General features: G+C 41.6%; 1 long non-coding RNA gene across 9 annotated transcripts in view; it reads right to left on the bottom strand.

Annotated features, from left to right (window-relative positions):
* Nucleotides 1-7,281: 7,281 nt before the first annotated feature.
* The window catches only part of LOC137480552 (uncharacterized), a 55,651-nt gene continuing 45,429 nt past the window's right edge, over nucleotides 7,282-17,503 (bottom strand). For 3 of the 9 annotated variants that reach the window (XR_011002957.1, XR_011002958.1, XR_011002961.1), the window contains 2 exons: nucleotides 9,563-9,723; nucleotides 7,354-8,134 (listed from right to left, as the gene is read on the bottom strand). This is a non-coding gene — a long non-coding RNA (uncharacterized lncRNA). The other 6 variants (XR_011002960.1, XR_011002963.1, XR_011002962.1 and 3 more) reach the window with 6 other exon arrangements.

Genomic DNA, 17,503 nt, shown 5'->3' with positions numbered 1-17,503 from the left:
AACCAAACAACAACAAAACCAACCCAAAAAAAACCACCACTTAAAGCCCACCTCAAACGCACCTTCAAATACCAAGATGCAATTTAATTGCAACAGATTGGATTTATAATACAGTGCATTGAAGCCTGCCAAACAGGCAAGACTTTGGACTCAATGTAAGTCAGGACAGTTCCAGACTATTTTGGATCACTGTTTAAGCAGCGATATATAAAAAGATTCTATCTTTCTATGTTACAGAACATTCCCTTCAGAATCACGGCACTTCCAGCTCAGAGGTCACATTTTTCTTAGCAATGCTAGAGTTGAACTAAGATTTTTTCCTGTCTAACAGCAGCAGCTACAAAGAGCGTGGGGGAGGAAAGTATTTGAGTCCTACTTGATTACAGCTTCTTAGTGCTAGACTATGAACAGCAGCAGTTTAAATCAGGGTCTTCAGAGAATATGGAGAACCAACTAAAATTCTTCAACTTCCTGCAAAGCAGCCACCTCTCCATCAATTGTCTTCTGCATGAAACCTCCACCTCTGAGCCATTTCACCCACCTCTTTATTCCTTCCATGTTCAGAGTAAAGCTTCCTAGACTGCTTGTTTTTTCCCCCCATTTGGTCATTTTTCCTAATAACATTATTTAAGTAATCTGGAAGTGATGTATAGATGTAGATGTATGTGGCAGAGGAGTAAATCCTATGATAAACCATAAACAAACAAAGGAAAAAAACACCAGGAAAAAGAAAGGGATTGTTTTCCCATTGTAAAGATAGGGAAATGGGGAGAGACAGAAGAAACTAATCTGTGTTGAGCAATTGCAGAGACAGATTTTGAGTTATAGAAGAGTATTGATTGTAGCTAGAGGGGAGGAAACATTACCGTTCCCCTCTCCTTTAAGCACTTTTCCAGTTATCAAATGGAAAAAGCAACTAAAATATTGCCCTACCTCAGACTCTGGAGTTTGCCCTTATGGCAGTAAAGGGTGATGGCAGAAATGAAAAAAGACTTCCAGTATGTCATGGCTTATGCTGATCTCTGTAAGGGTGGATGAACTGGAGAGGATTAAAACCCATTATAAACTACCAGATAAGCTAAGCAGGGAAACAGAAATGCAGTTGAGGAGCATGAAGCATGCACCATAGAACTGATCAGGTTGGAAAGGACTCTTGAGGTCAGAGAGCCCAACTGGTCCAGGTCCACCACTGAACATGCCCCCAAGGCACCACATCTAACTGGTTTTGAAATCCCTCTGGGGATGGTGACTCCACCATCCCCCTGAGCAGCCTGTTCCAGTGCGGTTTTGTTGAAGACATTTTTCCTAATACCCAATCTAAACCTTCCCTGGCACAACCTGAGGCTGTTTGCTCTCATCTTACTGTTTGTTACTGGGGAGGACAGACAACACCCACCTGTCTGGAAAAGCCTCCTTTCAGACAGGTGAGTGATAAGGTCTCCCTTGAGCCTCCTCTTCTCCAAGCAGTTACCAGCTGTCTCTGCAGCTGCTCCTCATAAGACTGATGCTCCAGACCTCTCAGCCATCTTAATTTCCCCTCTCTGGACACGCTCCAGCATCTACCAACACTCCAGTAAGAAGAACTCATGTTATTTTCTCTCTACACATAAACATTTCTGTGACAAAAGGGGGGTAACTTCAAGGACTAAAACATGAGGATTCACTGTGCTACCTGAAGGCAATGGTCTGACCTTTTCAGGCATCTGCCACAGGCAACAGTAAGTGACAATGAGCGATGTTTTATTGGAGAGTTTGGCTTGTCACCTCATAAAGCCGAAACAGAAACAGCCGCAAAGCCTGAGGGGGTGGGAAAAGAGGAGGAATAACTGCAACTCCAACTGGTTTTTATAGGAGGCGGCTGCGGCACGAGGCGCCTCCGGGCACTGACGCGGTTGGGCCGCGCGGTGGCGGCAGCGGCCCCGCCACGGCCGGGACGGGCCGGGCGCTCCCCGCTCAGCGGCACCTTCCGAGCTGCTGCGGCTCGCGTCCGAGCAACAGCCGAACAGCCCAGCTGCTGATGGAAATGGGACACAGCGCAAGGCACCTTCCGAGCTGCTGCGGCTCGCGTCCGAGCAACAGCCGAACAGCCCAGCTGCTGATGGAAATGGGACACAGCGCAAGGCACCTTCCGAGCTGCTGCGGCTCGCGTCCGAGCAACAGCCGAACAGCCCAGCTGCTGATGGAAATGGGACACAGCGCAAGGCACCTTCCGAGCTGCTGCGGCTCGCGTCCGAGCAACAGCCGAACAGCCCAGCTGCTGATGGAAATGGGACACAGCGCAAGGCACCTTCCGAGCTGCTGCGGCTCGCGTCCGAGCAACAGCCGAACAGCCCAGCTGCTGATGGAAATGGGACACAGCGCAAGGCCGACTCCGATCAGGGCAGCATTTCATAGAACAGCCTAGACTGGAAGGCACCTTAAAGCTCATCTTGTTCCAGCCCCCTGCCATGGGCAGGGACACCTTCCCTTAGACCGGGTTGCTCCAAGCCCCATCGAATCTGGCTTTAAACACTTCTGGGATGGGGCAACCACAGCTTCTGTGGGAAACCTGTGCCAGTGCCTCACCACCCTCACAGTAAAGAGCTTTTTCCTAATATCTAACTTAAACCTACTCTCTATGTGAAGCATTCCCCCTTGTCCTATAACTCCACGCTCTTAAGTCTCTCTCCGTCTTTCCCGTAACTTCCTTTCAGGTACTGGAAGGTCACAGTTAGGTTACCCCAAATACTTCTCTTTTCCAGGCTGAACAAACCCAGTTCTCTCAGCCTTTCCTAATAGCAGAGGTGCTCCTTCCCTCAATTCATCTTGGTGGTCTCCTCTGTACTGTTTCCAGCAGGTTCATATCCTTCCTAGGCTGTGGCCCCAGAGCTGGATGCAGTCTTCCAGGTGGGTCTCGGCAGAACGGAGCAGAGGGGCAGAATCCCCTCCCTCCCCTGCTGCCCACGCTGCTTTGGATGAAGCCCAGGACAACTGGTTTTCTGGGCTGCCAGTAGACGTTGCTGGCTCATGTTCAGCCTCTCATCCACCAGCACACTCAAGTCCTTTTCAAAAGATAAACTGACCTATCAGTTAACTTAATTTTGTTCACAACTATACCTGAACAGGCTTAACAACTGAGTTGACAGAAAATGCTTGCTTTTAGTAACATAATTTTAGAATAGGTACAAGTTAAAGGAGGACCAAGTTACTGAACTGGCACACAATGTCACAAAATCTTGAGAACATGAAGTCGAAACAATTGCTCTCTGATTCCCGCAGTAGGCAATGCCCTCTTAAAGCATTCCTGCATCTTTTCAGCACAACATTCTTCACTTTTGGCTGCCCTGAGGCAACAGTTTGTGATGGGATACTCTAAAATAGTTCACTTTTCTTAACAGCAAAGGAGGAAAGATTAACTTCTACAGAGATTTTTACATACAGAGTTAGCCTGCATCTGGAACCAAACTAGGCTGGATTTTCCTCCAGCATAGACCACACACTCCTTGATTTGGCACAATGGGACAAACCCCTGTTTTTTCAAAGTTATGTGAAGCCTCCATGTCAGAGAGAACCGCTTCAATGTACACCGATGCTTAGTTAATCCAAAAAGACCAGACAATGCATAAACAGGCCTTAGAATGAGTTAGGACTGTTCCTTCAGAATTTAAAAAAGGAAAAATTTTTGTCTTTCAGTAGCTTGGTATCTGTGTTCCAACTTGGGGAACTTAGGTAATTAATTACCCAACTAAATAAGGTATTTCAGGATGAAAGGTGGACTTTGACTTCAAATCATAACTTTTTTTTATAGACCGACAGTAGCCCAGAAAACTTAAAACCTGTTAAGAACAATTAGAGACCTTCCACAGTATCACCTCCCTCAGAGAGGAATTCCTTTTCTACAAAAATATTTCCCAAAGTAAAGACAAAGTGAGATTGGAAGCTATTAGCAGGAACCTATTGAATCATTGCAGAACTAAAATCAAATCCAGCATAAAGGATCATTACGATTTTGTATTTTATTAATACAAATAAATGCTGCATTTTAGAGTTAGCAATGTATTTTAATGTCTTCATTTTTTTTGTGGGTTTCCATTTCCTTTAAGGTCCCTTGAGGAATTAAGCTAGAAAATCAACTGTGCTATGAAATCATAGGCAACTCTACCTCCTGGAATAGTGCATGATGTAACACAAAATGACAGACTAGGCTGTGAGCTAAAGACTGTACATTTCTGCAGCTGCTGAAAAAGCTTTCGAGTCGGGACTCATTTTGGAAATGAGCAAAACAAATGCTCAAAGGTGCTGCTGCCCCCTCAGTGTCACCGTGTCCAGCTGCTTCAGTGCCCAGAAGATCCCCCCAGGCCAGGGAGCAGCCCAGAGGTGCTGCTGCTGCAGCCAGCCCTGCTCTGTGCCCTGCGGGCAGCATGTCCTGCATTCAGGGCTGCCTGCATCTCCCATCCTCTGCCCACATCTCCATTCTGTTCCGCGGGTCCCAGCTGAGCAGATGGGTGGTGCACAAGGGGAGCTGCAGGGAACTGCTCTGCAGGGCTCACTCATCCCAGTCCCCCTCCAGCCTTTTTCAGGGAGCAATGGTCCTTAACACAACTGCTCTGCCTCTGCTGCAAGTCCACATTTTGCCCTTTCATTAATGAGGACAAAATCATTTGTTCTCAGGATGGCAAAAGGTCATTTTTCCTATTCTGCTCAGAAGTGTTGTGCCAGAGGAGGCCAAATTATGTTGTCTGGTTTTAATTTTGTTTCTTTTTCAGAAAGAAAGCATAGAAGACATCAGTGTCTTTGTTCCTGATCATATAAAGCTTGTTTCTCCACAGCAATAACTAGGCTGGGGTCAATGCAAGGAGTCACATGGAGACTTACCAGACTAGGCACTAAATCTCATTAAGCTTCCTTCTCTCTCTGAGCACCTCTCTTGGCTCAGAGACACATCCAAGCCTGGGGATGCAACATTTCCCATGCAGTGCAGAACTGCAGAAAGAAAAATATGAGAGTCACAGGCCATTCACCAGCAAAGGACACATTAGGAGTTACTGCTGTGCCAGTTTTTCTTCCCTCCAACCAAAGTGTCCCCCAGAGGGCTTTTTTGATTAGTTCTCCAGGCCTTGTGCACCGAGTTAATCTCTGTGAGCATGTTAAATGGTTAAACAAGAATTTGCAATTTTTTTTTCCTGGCTGCATTATTAGTGCAGCAAGGATTTCATTTATGTCCTTGCTTTGGGATAACAGAATAAAGGGACTTTTTGAAGAATGCAGAGAAGTGGGTTTTTCTGTGATATGTAACATTTGAAAAAACAGTGTCTCAGCTTTACAGCATAGCTTTTGACTTAGCAGTGTTCATTTTGCCTCACACATTTCAATACACTGTTTATATGTAATTTGATAACTGGTTTTGCTGCCTCATCAGTTTCAATTGTAAACTCAACTTTTATTTATTGAAATAGTTTACATATAGAAGACTAGCACTTTATATATATGAAAAAATATAAAAAACCAATGTTCTACTCAAGGGAAAGGCAAAAATACAAGTCATAATAAAATACCAAGAGTGGGATAGTGCTACCTTTTTTTATAACTGCTAAATAATTGACCTGCATACTTCACAGTATATTAGGCAGATTTTAAGAAATTGTATGTATTGATTAGAAGAGCAAAAACAAGTGTTCTGCACAATGTTGTCTGCTTCAAAAAGCTTTTTTTTTTTTAACCTTTTCAATTTAGAAATCTTTGACATTCAACAGACATTTTAAAGATCTACCACAAAAACACCTTCTGGTTATTTAATGTGGGGAAGCAATAAATTACAATATTTTGTCACAGGAACTGGCAAGCTCCTTGCTTAGAATTCATGTAAAATGAATTCTAAAACATGTACATAATCAATTCTGCACCATCTGAACTGTCCTTTGTGTTCTAAATACTAAGCTCTTTTTTTTTTTTTTTTTTTTTGGTATATATTTATATATGTTCAGCTGAAGATTATTTCTGCCTTGCCTTCTTCAAGGGTAGAAATTCCAGCCATTTTTGCTGGGATCTGCCTAACAGTCTCTGTCTTACGTGTCACTTGACTGGCTTAGGAAATTTGCATCAGCCCCTCACTCTGAGCACAGGTAGACAATTTATCTAATTGCTGTGTGCTTTAGAAGCCTATCAATATATGAAATAAGAAAACTACAATGGAACAGCTCTTGATCTTTTTGGAACATTTATCCTGTCAGCAATAATCATAAATAAGAAGTTCAATTGCAGATTGTTTCTTTTACCTTGCAAAATCTCACTGCCTTCACTTACTGCTCGTGTCAGTTATGCACAACTTCAGCTATCACTATGATCAGAATTGTTTCTGGAGGGTAGGACATCCCAAATCCTACCCTGCAAACCTGAATTATAAAGCTGGTGACGAGCAGGTGCTGAGGCGAAATGTACATTTTCCTCCTTCTGTGCATTCTGTAAGATGAACCCCAGGGTAACACTCGCTGCTGCAGGTGCCAATGCATTGCTAGAGAGCAGGCAGAAGGGTTTTCTGCTTAGAACAGCCAGAGTAAAGGTACAGGAACACATTCTGCACCTGTGAGCACTTGCACTTGAAAACTCTTTACTAACTAGTGCTTGGCATCTTTGCACTACAAAATCATTCCATGGGCTCCAGGCTGCATCCCTTGAGAAAAAATGTACTTGAAAGAGAGAGAGGTGCAAAAAGTCTGCACAAGAGATTTCTGCTTGTTGTACAAACATGTATATTCACCAACACCGTTCACTTTAATAGTCATATAGAAATAAGGCTCTGTTCATTAAAACACTTCACAGCTGCCAAGTATTCAAGCAGAATGATCCTCTTATATTTCAGAATTCAACAGAAGTGTTATTAAGCTTGCTTTGACCTCAGCATGATTTGTTTGTCTATGAAATACCCTTAAGACTTTTAAAATCAACAGTGACAATAACTGAATGAACACAGTAAAATACACACTGTGGAAGGACACAACTGGCAAAGAGCTACTGAAATACATGTGAGAGGAACGTGGATTCTGAAAATGCACTGAATGCAATGTATTCTTGAAAAATATTCCAGTTTCTCCTTCCTCTTTTTTTTTTTTTTTTTTTTTTTTTGAGCTGCCTGCTGGAGACTTTTGAAAGAGACTGAGACATGCAGGAGTTGTACTTAACAACCAGCAGGATATGACACAAAAAAAGTGGTTTTGCTACTCAAAGTAATTCAGCACCTAGGAGGAGAAAAATCACTTCATGCAATGCCTTATAAAGTTTGAGAATGCAGAATTTGTGACTCGCCATACACTGCCTTCAAACTATGCTCATACAATATTACATAACACTGTGCACACTCACCTGTCGAACAGAGTTAATTATGAGTCAGGTATCTCTTCACATCATTCATTTCCTTCTCACTTGAGAGCTGACTTTCATTCTTTACTGAAATAACCCCTCTCACAAGACAGTGTGACAAATTGATAGAATAAAATACCTTCAGTCCCTTTATAGGACCTCCTCTAGCATTCATGACAGCTACAGCTAAGTGCAATACATTTTTTTTGATTCCTCTTATTCCTTTGTGGCAAACAAGGAATGTCTTAAATAAGACAATCCCATCATATGTTTACCTATTCAGTTTCAGAAACTCCCACATTAGCCAACATTTAAAATTCACTTTCAGTACAAAATTCTAAAATATTAAGGGGGAAAAAAAACTCACTAGTAATATGGAGAGGAGAATTTAACCCTGTGCCCAGCAGATCTCTCTCAATAAAAAACAGGGGAAAAGGAAAGCTCCAATATCGCCTTCTAGTGGGAGGTTACCTAAATATATCCCTTTGATACAGGGGAACAATATTGAGCACCAAAATCATCTCTGCCTCTAACCCGGATGTCCATAGATTCAAGTTCCTGAGCTTCACTGCCTCCATCTGGATCGAGAACATGACTTTGTTGGATGTGTCTGTTCAGAAAAAAATATTCTCCCCAAGCCCAAGGGCATAAGACAGCTCACCTTGAAAGTCCTGTTGTCAGGGCATTAGGAACAAGGCTCTGCACTCCAAGTTTGGCTGCACTGCCGCCCTCGCTGGCTCAGTCTCTAGACTTATATGGAACAAACAAACACAGGATGGCTTAGCTCTGAGGACACCAGCTGTCCTCAAACATCACAGTTATGGTCACAGAAAAATAGAAAAGACAAATGAGATTAGTCATGACATGAGATACACACTTCTGCAAGTCTTCAAACACAAGATCTTGTGTCATGCTAACAACATTATGGGATTTCCCCACTTTATCCCTTAAGGATAATGCAATAAGAAAACTCCCCTCTCCCTTCTCTATTAAATAACCTGCTTTGTTTTATTTTCTCTTAAAGATATTTTGTTTTCAGCTTTGCCAATCACTCTGAGTTTGTGTGCTAAGCAGTCATGTAGAAAAAATTACTTTTCTTTGTTCAGTCAAGTTATAAGAGTATCACAACTGAACCATGATGTGTCAACTGTTTGTGTGTAACTTGGAAAAAAATAATATATCCACTCTCACTACTAAGATTGGCTGAGGAGGTGATTGTTTGGCATTTCTTTAAGGATCGGGTATATTAGGCTAAATTCCCAGATATCGTAAACATCCTAAAGATAACAGCAGCAAGCTGTTCCCTCAAGTGGGATATGTGCTTTTGCTTCTTCTCTCCCTCTGTGTTCATGGTTTAGTTACAAAGAGCAAAAATTTGTCTATTACAACATAAGATGTTGTCATACATTAACATATTCCTGACCACAACTAAATCCTGGTGGAAAGATCCCTTATAATACTGTGAAGACACTTGGGCATAAATTATTAGGCAGTTTTCACTTAAATACAGAAAGTCTAGCTTTAACATAATTGGAAAGTTTTGCTTTTACATGATATTCCAGACATATCCCACGGGCTCTGTTTCAATCCCTGTGAATTGCATGAGGACTGCATGGGCACCTTGATGCTCATATGTCTATATTCACTACACTTCCCATGTTCCTAAGAATTTATGCTGTGGACAGAGCTATATATCCTACCAGATATTCCATTTTACCAGCAAGTCTGCATCCCTCCACCAAGAGTCATGGTTTGGCTTCTTGCCCAGTGGAAGAAAGGTGAAAGCAAACACAGTCAACTCTATAGGCCATAAAGGGAGCAAAAGTAACCCAACGTAACATAAAAAGAAAGAATGAAAAAGTAGGCCTTCCCAGGTCTGTAGAAGAAAATTCTTGAGACAATTTACTGTCCTTACCAGGGGGAGAAACTCTGAATGATCAGTGGGCAGAACTACTCATAGCCAGTCAAAGGAGCTGGAGATTCCTCTCACAAATACAGGTGTTCACACAGAGTAATGGACATGCCTGGTAAGGAAAGAAAGCCACACCCTGGCTCTTGTAGTCTGCTGTTGCATCTATGGCCACCACTCCCAGCAGAAGAGAAATGCCACTAAATGGAAAAAGTTTCATCTTTCTGACTTCATAACCACTATGTTAGAAAGCTAAAGGTGCAGCATACAACTGCTACTTATTTGGAGCCTCAGTCTGTCACTATTACCTTTACTCACCATTCTGCAGCTTGCAGGCTGTGGTTCACACCACCCTTCATTCATCAGCAGATTTCAGAAGCACTGTGTATTTCACCATGTGTCTTTAGACCTCCATGCCTGTCCTACCTCAACACTAATTTAAAATTCTTTTCTTAGAAACCAGCAGAATCAGAGGTTCACTGTAAGAGAAGTCACAGGAGTCGTTTAAGATTGTCATGTATGGGAGAATACTCCCACTCACATCCTGAAGAATGTGGGGAGCTTCAAACAAAAGTATCTGACCACATGTCTGAGACTAAACCAGCAATGCATATCTTCTACCCACACCCTGCTCCCAAAACTCAATTTGTTACAAAACCAGTTCCTTTCCGTCTGCAAAGTTCACTATTTTATGTTATCAGTCGCGCTCAGAATCCAAAAGAAAAAGCAAGAAATGGTTAGTGGCAAAGAGTGGTGAATCTTGAAATCATTTCAGTCCTAGACACGCAGAGAACACCGTAATTTTTCTGTAGAAACATTTAGGAATACAAATCCCTTCTGACTATTCCACTGACATTGTATCCTTAGACTTTTATCCTCTCTCAGATATTAAATTGTACTGGGCTTCATTCTGTAACGCTGTTTTCAAATGCTGTATGCAGGGTTACTGTACTCTGGGAAAGTGCTAGTCAGGAAATTATGTAAGAAATTAGCTTTATTCTGTTACTGCAATTCTGACAGTCTTCCAGATCTTTACGTCACTGGCTGCATGTGATTATCAACAAAAAAACTCCAGCGATCTTCTTGCCATGACTGTAATTAATTCCAGTAGTCAGGTACAGAACACATTATTTGCAACACTATAAGCCCAAAATTTGAGGTAATCCATAAGAAAATCAACAATACTTCATGTCATTCTGGATGTTTCACCAGTCTTATTTAAAACTGCCTTTTTCCTTACATAATGTTTTTCCAAACATTCTTTTAGTTATACCTAAGAACATTTACATTAGCAGGATGGAACCTGTTGATTCCAACTTTAAAATATCAGGTGATTTTAAAATAACTTTGTATTTTTGTATCTTCCCCCACTACCCAAGAACTGTCTGCTTGTTAAAGACGTTATCAGTTGTGACTGCTTGTATTCTGGTATGATTTCTTCTCTTTATGAATAAAACTCTTTGCTTTCAAATGCCATTTACCAGTTTCTTGCCCTATGTAACACTGTATGTTCTTTGCCAAAAGAAGTGGAGTGGTTTGGGGTGTAACAGGCCACTAACACTGAGATCTGCACTGGTAGGATTGCTTCTGAATAGTTCTGTTATAAGTCATTGTGAATTTGACAATGGAAAGCACTGCCAAAGCAGGGAAAGCTGTTCAAAACCCCAGATTTCATTCTAGGCATATTACTAAAATCACAGGCTGCTTCCTGCTTTTTAGATAAAAAGCACAAATATTTGCAGGGAGACAGGGAAATAAAACTCATTCACTTTACTTATTTTTTCACCATCTAGGCTTACATTCAGCCACTTTTCACCTGAAACAAAATCCTGCATCATGGAAGAGCAAATTCAAAGCCATTCATGTGAAGTTAATTCTATTTGGTCACTCCAATAACACAGAAGTACATGAGGAGGTTACAGCTGGGTTGTGCAGTGTAAGAGACAAACACTCAAAATTCAGCTAAGAAACCAGTGAGCCTATGCCTTACTGCTACCACCACTGGTTTTGTTCCACCTCTGCTACCAAAGAACCAGGCACAGCTGTGTGGAAAAACTCTGTGCTGATAGTGGAGCACAGCCTGCTCACCCCTGGCCACTCTTCCACTGGCAAAGGGATGTGCTCTTTGCTACTCTGCTTTCTGATTCAAAACTGGAAAGGAGATCCTTCCTAATATGCAGTAAAACAAAGAAAAAGGAATAAAATGTCTTCAAATGTGTCTATGGGAAATGGAAAATACAAGAACTCTTAATACTTGGTTATATTGCAAAAGGAGAAAAAAAGTCTTGAAAACAAATAAGACTCATTGCATAGATAATTTTTAAAAGAATTATGATTCTATATTTAGAAAAGAAGTCAAACACTGGATTTCACAACCATATGTGGCAAACATTAAAGGGAAAACTGGATAGGATTGTCAAGGCAGTATGGGACCAAGAGTTGCTGCTTCTTTTTTTTTTTTTTTGAGCTCACCCCAAAGCACTGGTGGGGGGCAGAGAAGTTTAACACAACTTTCCTCTGCAACTACTGCTAAAGTAAGTTTGACTAGCAGTATGCAAAAACTGGCAGTGCTGGAATGATGCTGACAGCACCAGTACTAGCTGGGCAGTTTTGGGACAGACTGCAGTGTTATTGCCCATTTTTGGCTGGTTTGTGAATAAAAAGGAATTTTCAGTCTTATTATTCCAGTATAATTTATGAGATGAATAGAGAGTAGATGGGAGAGCAAGACTTCCCTTGGGAGTGCATGAGAGGTCAATAAGCAGTGCACATTAGCCAAAATTTTACTGAAACAGCAGAAAACCTGTGAGTATACTGTCAACATAAATAAAATTAATGACCTGAACATGCATTCTTAATGTTTTCTTCTAAATGTGTATGCCAAGAATTGCAGAAATGGTCTTGCTCACAGCCCTGAAAAAAATTACTTCATTATTAGTTCTTTCTTTTTTGAGAAAAAAAAATACCTAATGAAAATTCACAAAATTTGGCTTAGAGAAGCCAAACAGCAGTTTTGCCAAAAGGCATATGGTCAGGTTGGCACTTACTCTGTCCAAGCCTTTGCACAACCAGAGCAGCACTTCAATATTGATTAATTATCAGAATGCTCAAATGAGACAAGCAAACAGAAATCTGACAGCCAGATGCTACAAACATGATCTGCTCTTCACACAGATCATGTATTGTCCTACCACTGCTTTTCCCCAGTATTTTCAGGCTGAATGATATAACTTAAGTTCCATGTTCTCAACAAGCATTACAATACAGTACATATTTACAGAATTAAGTACAAAGGTAAATTAATATGGGGTTTGAGGAGGGAGAAGGAACAGATCATTCTTTTGAAGATTAAAAAAGGTCTTGGTATTTTATTTGTAAACTATGCCATGCAATTCCTTTATTTCCTTTTCATCCCAGTGTTTCCCAAATTCTTTGTCCTTCACAAGATTTTATTTGCCTCAGGGGAAAACCCAATATTTCTACTGAACAACCATGACGACTTGGCAGAAGAGAAGAAAAAGCATATTTAACTAATTGAACCTGAAAGTTGCATTTACAGCCTGAAATCATACAAAGACCCTAAGAGCAAGTGTCCTCCTCTTAAAAAAACCCTAAATCTGCATTGAGGTATTTGGAGCCACAGCTTGTCCTCTGTCTTCCTTTTCATCACCCTGGAGCATGTGGCTCCTTAAAAGGATGTCTGTGCAATCCTTCCCTTCTCCAAGATGAAATCCAAGAGGGATCAAGACCTCACAGGTTCCACCACTGCCTCACCCTCAGGCAAAGAACGAGGATGTGCAGAACTCCTCACAATGCTCCCATGGGAAGATTCCTACTAAAAGAGTCAAGTGACTCAGTCGGGGAACAGACCAAAACCTGGCACCCTGAGAAAGAGATTGCAAAGGCTTGGACTCTGAAAGGACAAAATATATGGATTTAGTTCATTTGTTTGCCTTCTCAGCAACACAGCATTCACAGCTCATCCAGAAATTAGAGCAGTTCTGGTCCTCAGTCCCATTCCTACTACCTGGAATTAGGGTGCTGTGGCTTAGCACAGCAATACAATCTGGGCTCACACAGAGCTGGAGAAATGGGGAGCAAACCTGCACATGTCAGAACCCCAACAGAGAGTTCACAAAATACCTTGATATTCTCCTCAAAATCAGCCAGGATAGTTACATTTCAGAAATGACAGCTGACTGACTGATTTTTAGACTAACTACCCTTCTTTAGCTCTTTCCTAGGCACATTATAAAGCTGCAAGCATTAGATATCTTGTGTATGTGTGCACAGAGAAAAGTATCTGCCATTTCCCTAAGACATATCAGTACAAGATGTGCCCCAAATGAGTTCCTTCATCACCTTCTGATGGTTTTAAGAGATTACACAGTATGCTCCTACTCCTGCATAAACATGGTATTTATCTGGGTACTGGGTTTCATTCTACAGTATTTTAACTGCCAGCTGTTATTCTGAGAGAGAGATAATGAAAATAATTAACAGAGAGGACTTTCTTCCAGCTGCTAGTGCTGTAAAATAATTTCTCAGATGTCATTCCAGAATTAGATTTAATACTGATTAAGCACTCAATAATAATGTGTGGCGAAAGACAGACAAATGTAACAGAACAAAGAGTGCCAAGGAAGTGCTGATGTTTGTCTGACTGGCTTTCTGCCTCTACTGATGGCAGTCGATTAAAAAGCATTTTTTGCATGCAGACAGGAGTTTTCAGTGCTTTCTTCCTGCACTTCTCTCACATCTCTGTTAATAGTGATGTGCTTTCATTAGCTATGGGACAGCAGTAGCCAATGCCACAAGCCAAGTCATTCTGAGGTGTGCTCTGCTGCTCAGGAGCAGATGGCTCCCCCTCACAGTACACCAGGGAGGCTGGCTGTTCTACACAATACCTGTTCACAGCTGCTGGGCAGGCCAAGGAGACAGTCATCAGGACACTCAGATCCATTCCATGTACACGGGGCACTTTCATGGCTCACTACACATTTCAGAGGTGGAATCCTCCGGTTTTGGTTTTTACACTCAGTTGTCAGAGCAGGTGGACCCTTCCCTGAGGCTTTGTCAGCCCCAGGAGCTGCAGGAAAGTCCCCTGTCACTGCTCATGATGGAACAGAAGTTATTAAAGCCTTTGTGAGAGCCAATCAGTGTAGGCTTCTGATCAGATATTGATACCAGTGGTGTTGCTGCTAAAGACCCTAACTCGGTCATGTCTGGAAAAACAAACCTTCCACAAGTGTTTCATCAGCCGGGATCTGCATCTCATTATCACTTGCAGCTTGCCCAGGCTCTGGAATTAGTGAATCCAAGTTAATGAAGGCTCTCTGTTTAACAAAGTGATCAGTTCACAATTAAAACTACATTTCTAAAATGGGAGTTGAACATTAGCATGTCTGTAGGGCTTTTAAATCTGCAGTACCCAGAAGCTGTAGTATAAATGGACTTAAACACATTCCTGTAACTTGTAAAATTAAAAAAGATACAAAGTGCTTTAAAAATTAAAAACTGCAGCCCCACATACTGTCTCTGACTCTGTCCAGTCACCCAAATAATCACATCCACCCTAGTACAGTTATGGACTTACACTTTAAAAGCATTAAACTGATTCTCATCTGTGACATATTATGGTTGACTTTGTTAAGAGCACAATTAGGCTGCTGCTACTTGAAATCTTCACCAAAAACTCTCCAAGTTTGTTTTAATGTCACTTTTGACACGCTGACAAAGCCAAAAATACCCAGTCTTCTGCAAGAGCTAAGTGTTATGGATAGAGCAGATCTTAAGAGTTGAAAGCACTCAGTACTTGGATGCAGTTCCTGGAAAAGCTTCAGGAAGCTTTCATTAACAGTGTTAGATGAGTAGGTATCACAACTTTTCTATTATACAGTTATTAAGCTGACTTTTCAGTACCTGCAGAAGCTTTGAATGTCTGTAAAATACTTTTTGTAAAACTGAACTACCAATTCTGACTATTACAAGGTGACTAGGTTATGTTTTTCTTCTAGAGGAACAGGTGCACCGTGTTCTGAGTGTCTGTACATTGCAGCTAAACCAGCCTGGAGGCTGTACTGACCTCTGCTGAAGTTCAGCACTGCGGGGCAGTGTATAAATGGTCTGTTCTGGGACAAATGCTTAAAGCTGATGCAGCTCCTCTCTGAACTTCACATACTAGATGGGAGCCAAATCAGCCAACTGGTTAAACTCATTTTCTTCTTCAATTTTCTTCTCACTCCTAGCCCAGATGAAAGTACACCCCTAACACCTGAAATATTGTTCTTTTCTTCCAAAACTGCATTTGTATTATACTGCTGCTAATATAGAGCTACTGAAAATTATGAAATTCATAATTATTATCTAAACAGAAGCCATTCAATGGCAACAATAAGAATCCTTCAACACTATTGACAGAGCTCAAAAAAACAGCAAAGCAAAGAGTTTGTTGGAACATGAGAGACTATGAACTGCAGACTTTTGTCCAAGCTACAGACTATTCAGCAGTACCTTGCCTTTTTTACATAATGTAAAAAAGCAAAGCCACAAAAGCCAAATAAAATACAACCAAACCAACCCCACATGCAGAAAAATCACTGGGGAGAAAAGGACTCATACCGATTTCTCAGTGAAAAGCAGCTATTACTTACAAACACTGTGAGGAACAAAACTCTCCTTCCAGGAAGCAAACAGCTGTACCTTGAGGCTGGAAGAAGTAGATGATATCTGCACATGGTAAATCTCAGTCTGCAGCCATCAGAACATCATCAGTGATTTCAAAGATGTCCTGATTAATCAAACTGCATAATTAGGTGTTTTAAGTATCCCTACTATATCAAGTACCTTTACTATGGCTTGTAAAGTGGTTCATTTTAAACTGTGACTTAATAGAGGCTTGACTGTGCTGATAATCCAGAAATGCTTTGGGAATTACTGTGTACCACTTGATTAGATTAAGAGATAAAGAGAGAATTAGGAACCACTTGCCATAGCTTCACCAGAGTAGGCTTCTGTCACTAGCTTTGCTGGAAGAGACTACAGAAATTCTGAAGAGACAGATGATAAAGGCAAGAGTGTTTCCTTGCTGTTTAGGTTGATAGGTGAACAAGCAAGGCAGAAATTTAAGACAGATTTACTCACTCTTAGATTAACAAAGACAAACAAGCTGGCCTAGTAAAAACACAAACAAGCCCCATTTCCAAAATGCTGCCCTGCTTCTGTGAGCACTGGAATAACCCAAATAAGCAATATCATCAGGAAACTATTTTTTCTCTTACTCCAAGTACACAAAATAAGCTGTGTTTGTGTTGGGGTGGGTTGTGTGCATAACTTTTACCAGCCATAACTCTACTGCCATTGCTTAAGGGTAAAACAAAAGCAGCCAAAGGATGTGATCCCATAAATTAGGGACTTGAGCATCTCTCATGAGGAAAGGCTGAGGGAGATGGAGCTGTTCAGCCTGAAGAAGAGATGACAGAGGGGACCTCATCCCTGTGTGTCATGTCTGCAGGGAAGGGTCAGAGCAGGGACCAGGCACTGCTCCTGGTGCCCAGCAATGGGACAAGACACAGTGGGCAGGGACTGATGGCCAGGAATTTCCACCTGAGCACGAGGAAGAACCTTAGTGTGCAGGTGACAGCACTGGAGCAGGCCCCCCAGAGAGGGTCTGGAGTCTTCCCCACTGGGAGGAACCACCTGGATGCAATCCTGTGCCATGGGTGACCTTGTTTGAGAAGAGAGGCTGGACCAGATGACCCCCAGTGGTCCCTTCCAATCTGACCCATTGGTGATTCTGGGACCCACTCACACTATCACACTGCCAGACACTGCTTTTGCAGTTTTTACAATTAAATAAGGCATAGGTAAATGTCTCGACTAATTCTCTGACCCTACACTTCAGTCTCACAATAAAAATCACAAACAGTCGGCAAAATTTATAGTGGGAAAATTACATGCATAAATTGACTTTTAAAAAGACATACTTTTGGTGGCAGGAAGCTAATTTGCTTCACACCACTGCATATTTTTCAGAGGTCTCTACTGAGTATTTTAAGAGTGATTCAGCAGTAATTCCAAAACAATTCTCATAAATTCTTTACCATGTATGGACACAGAAACTTCTCCCCCCTTTTTTTGGAGCATGCTCTGCAGCTAACCAGATGAGTGTAAGGTTTCTGATGCAACTCAAAAAAAAATGAACTGTGTTCTAGGTTCTGAAGTGATTGATTATTTCAGTTTGGGTTTGATAGTTCACTG

Source organism: Anomalospiza imberbis, chromosome 11 (assembly GCF_031753505.1).
Source record: "Anomalospiza imberbis isolate Cuckoo-Finch-1a 21T00152 chromosome 11, ASM3175350v1, whole genome shotgun sequence".
In the NCBI taxonomy this organism is placed as follows: domain Eukaryota; kingdom Metazoa; phylum Chordata; class Aves; order Passeriformes; family Viduidae; genus Anomalospiza; species Anomalospiza imberbis.
The sequence above is the reverse complement of the archived record's forward strand: the minus strand, read 5'-3'. Positions and strand labels throughout refer to the sequence as shown.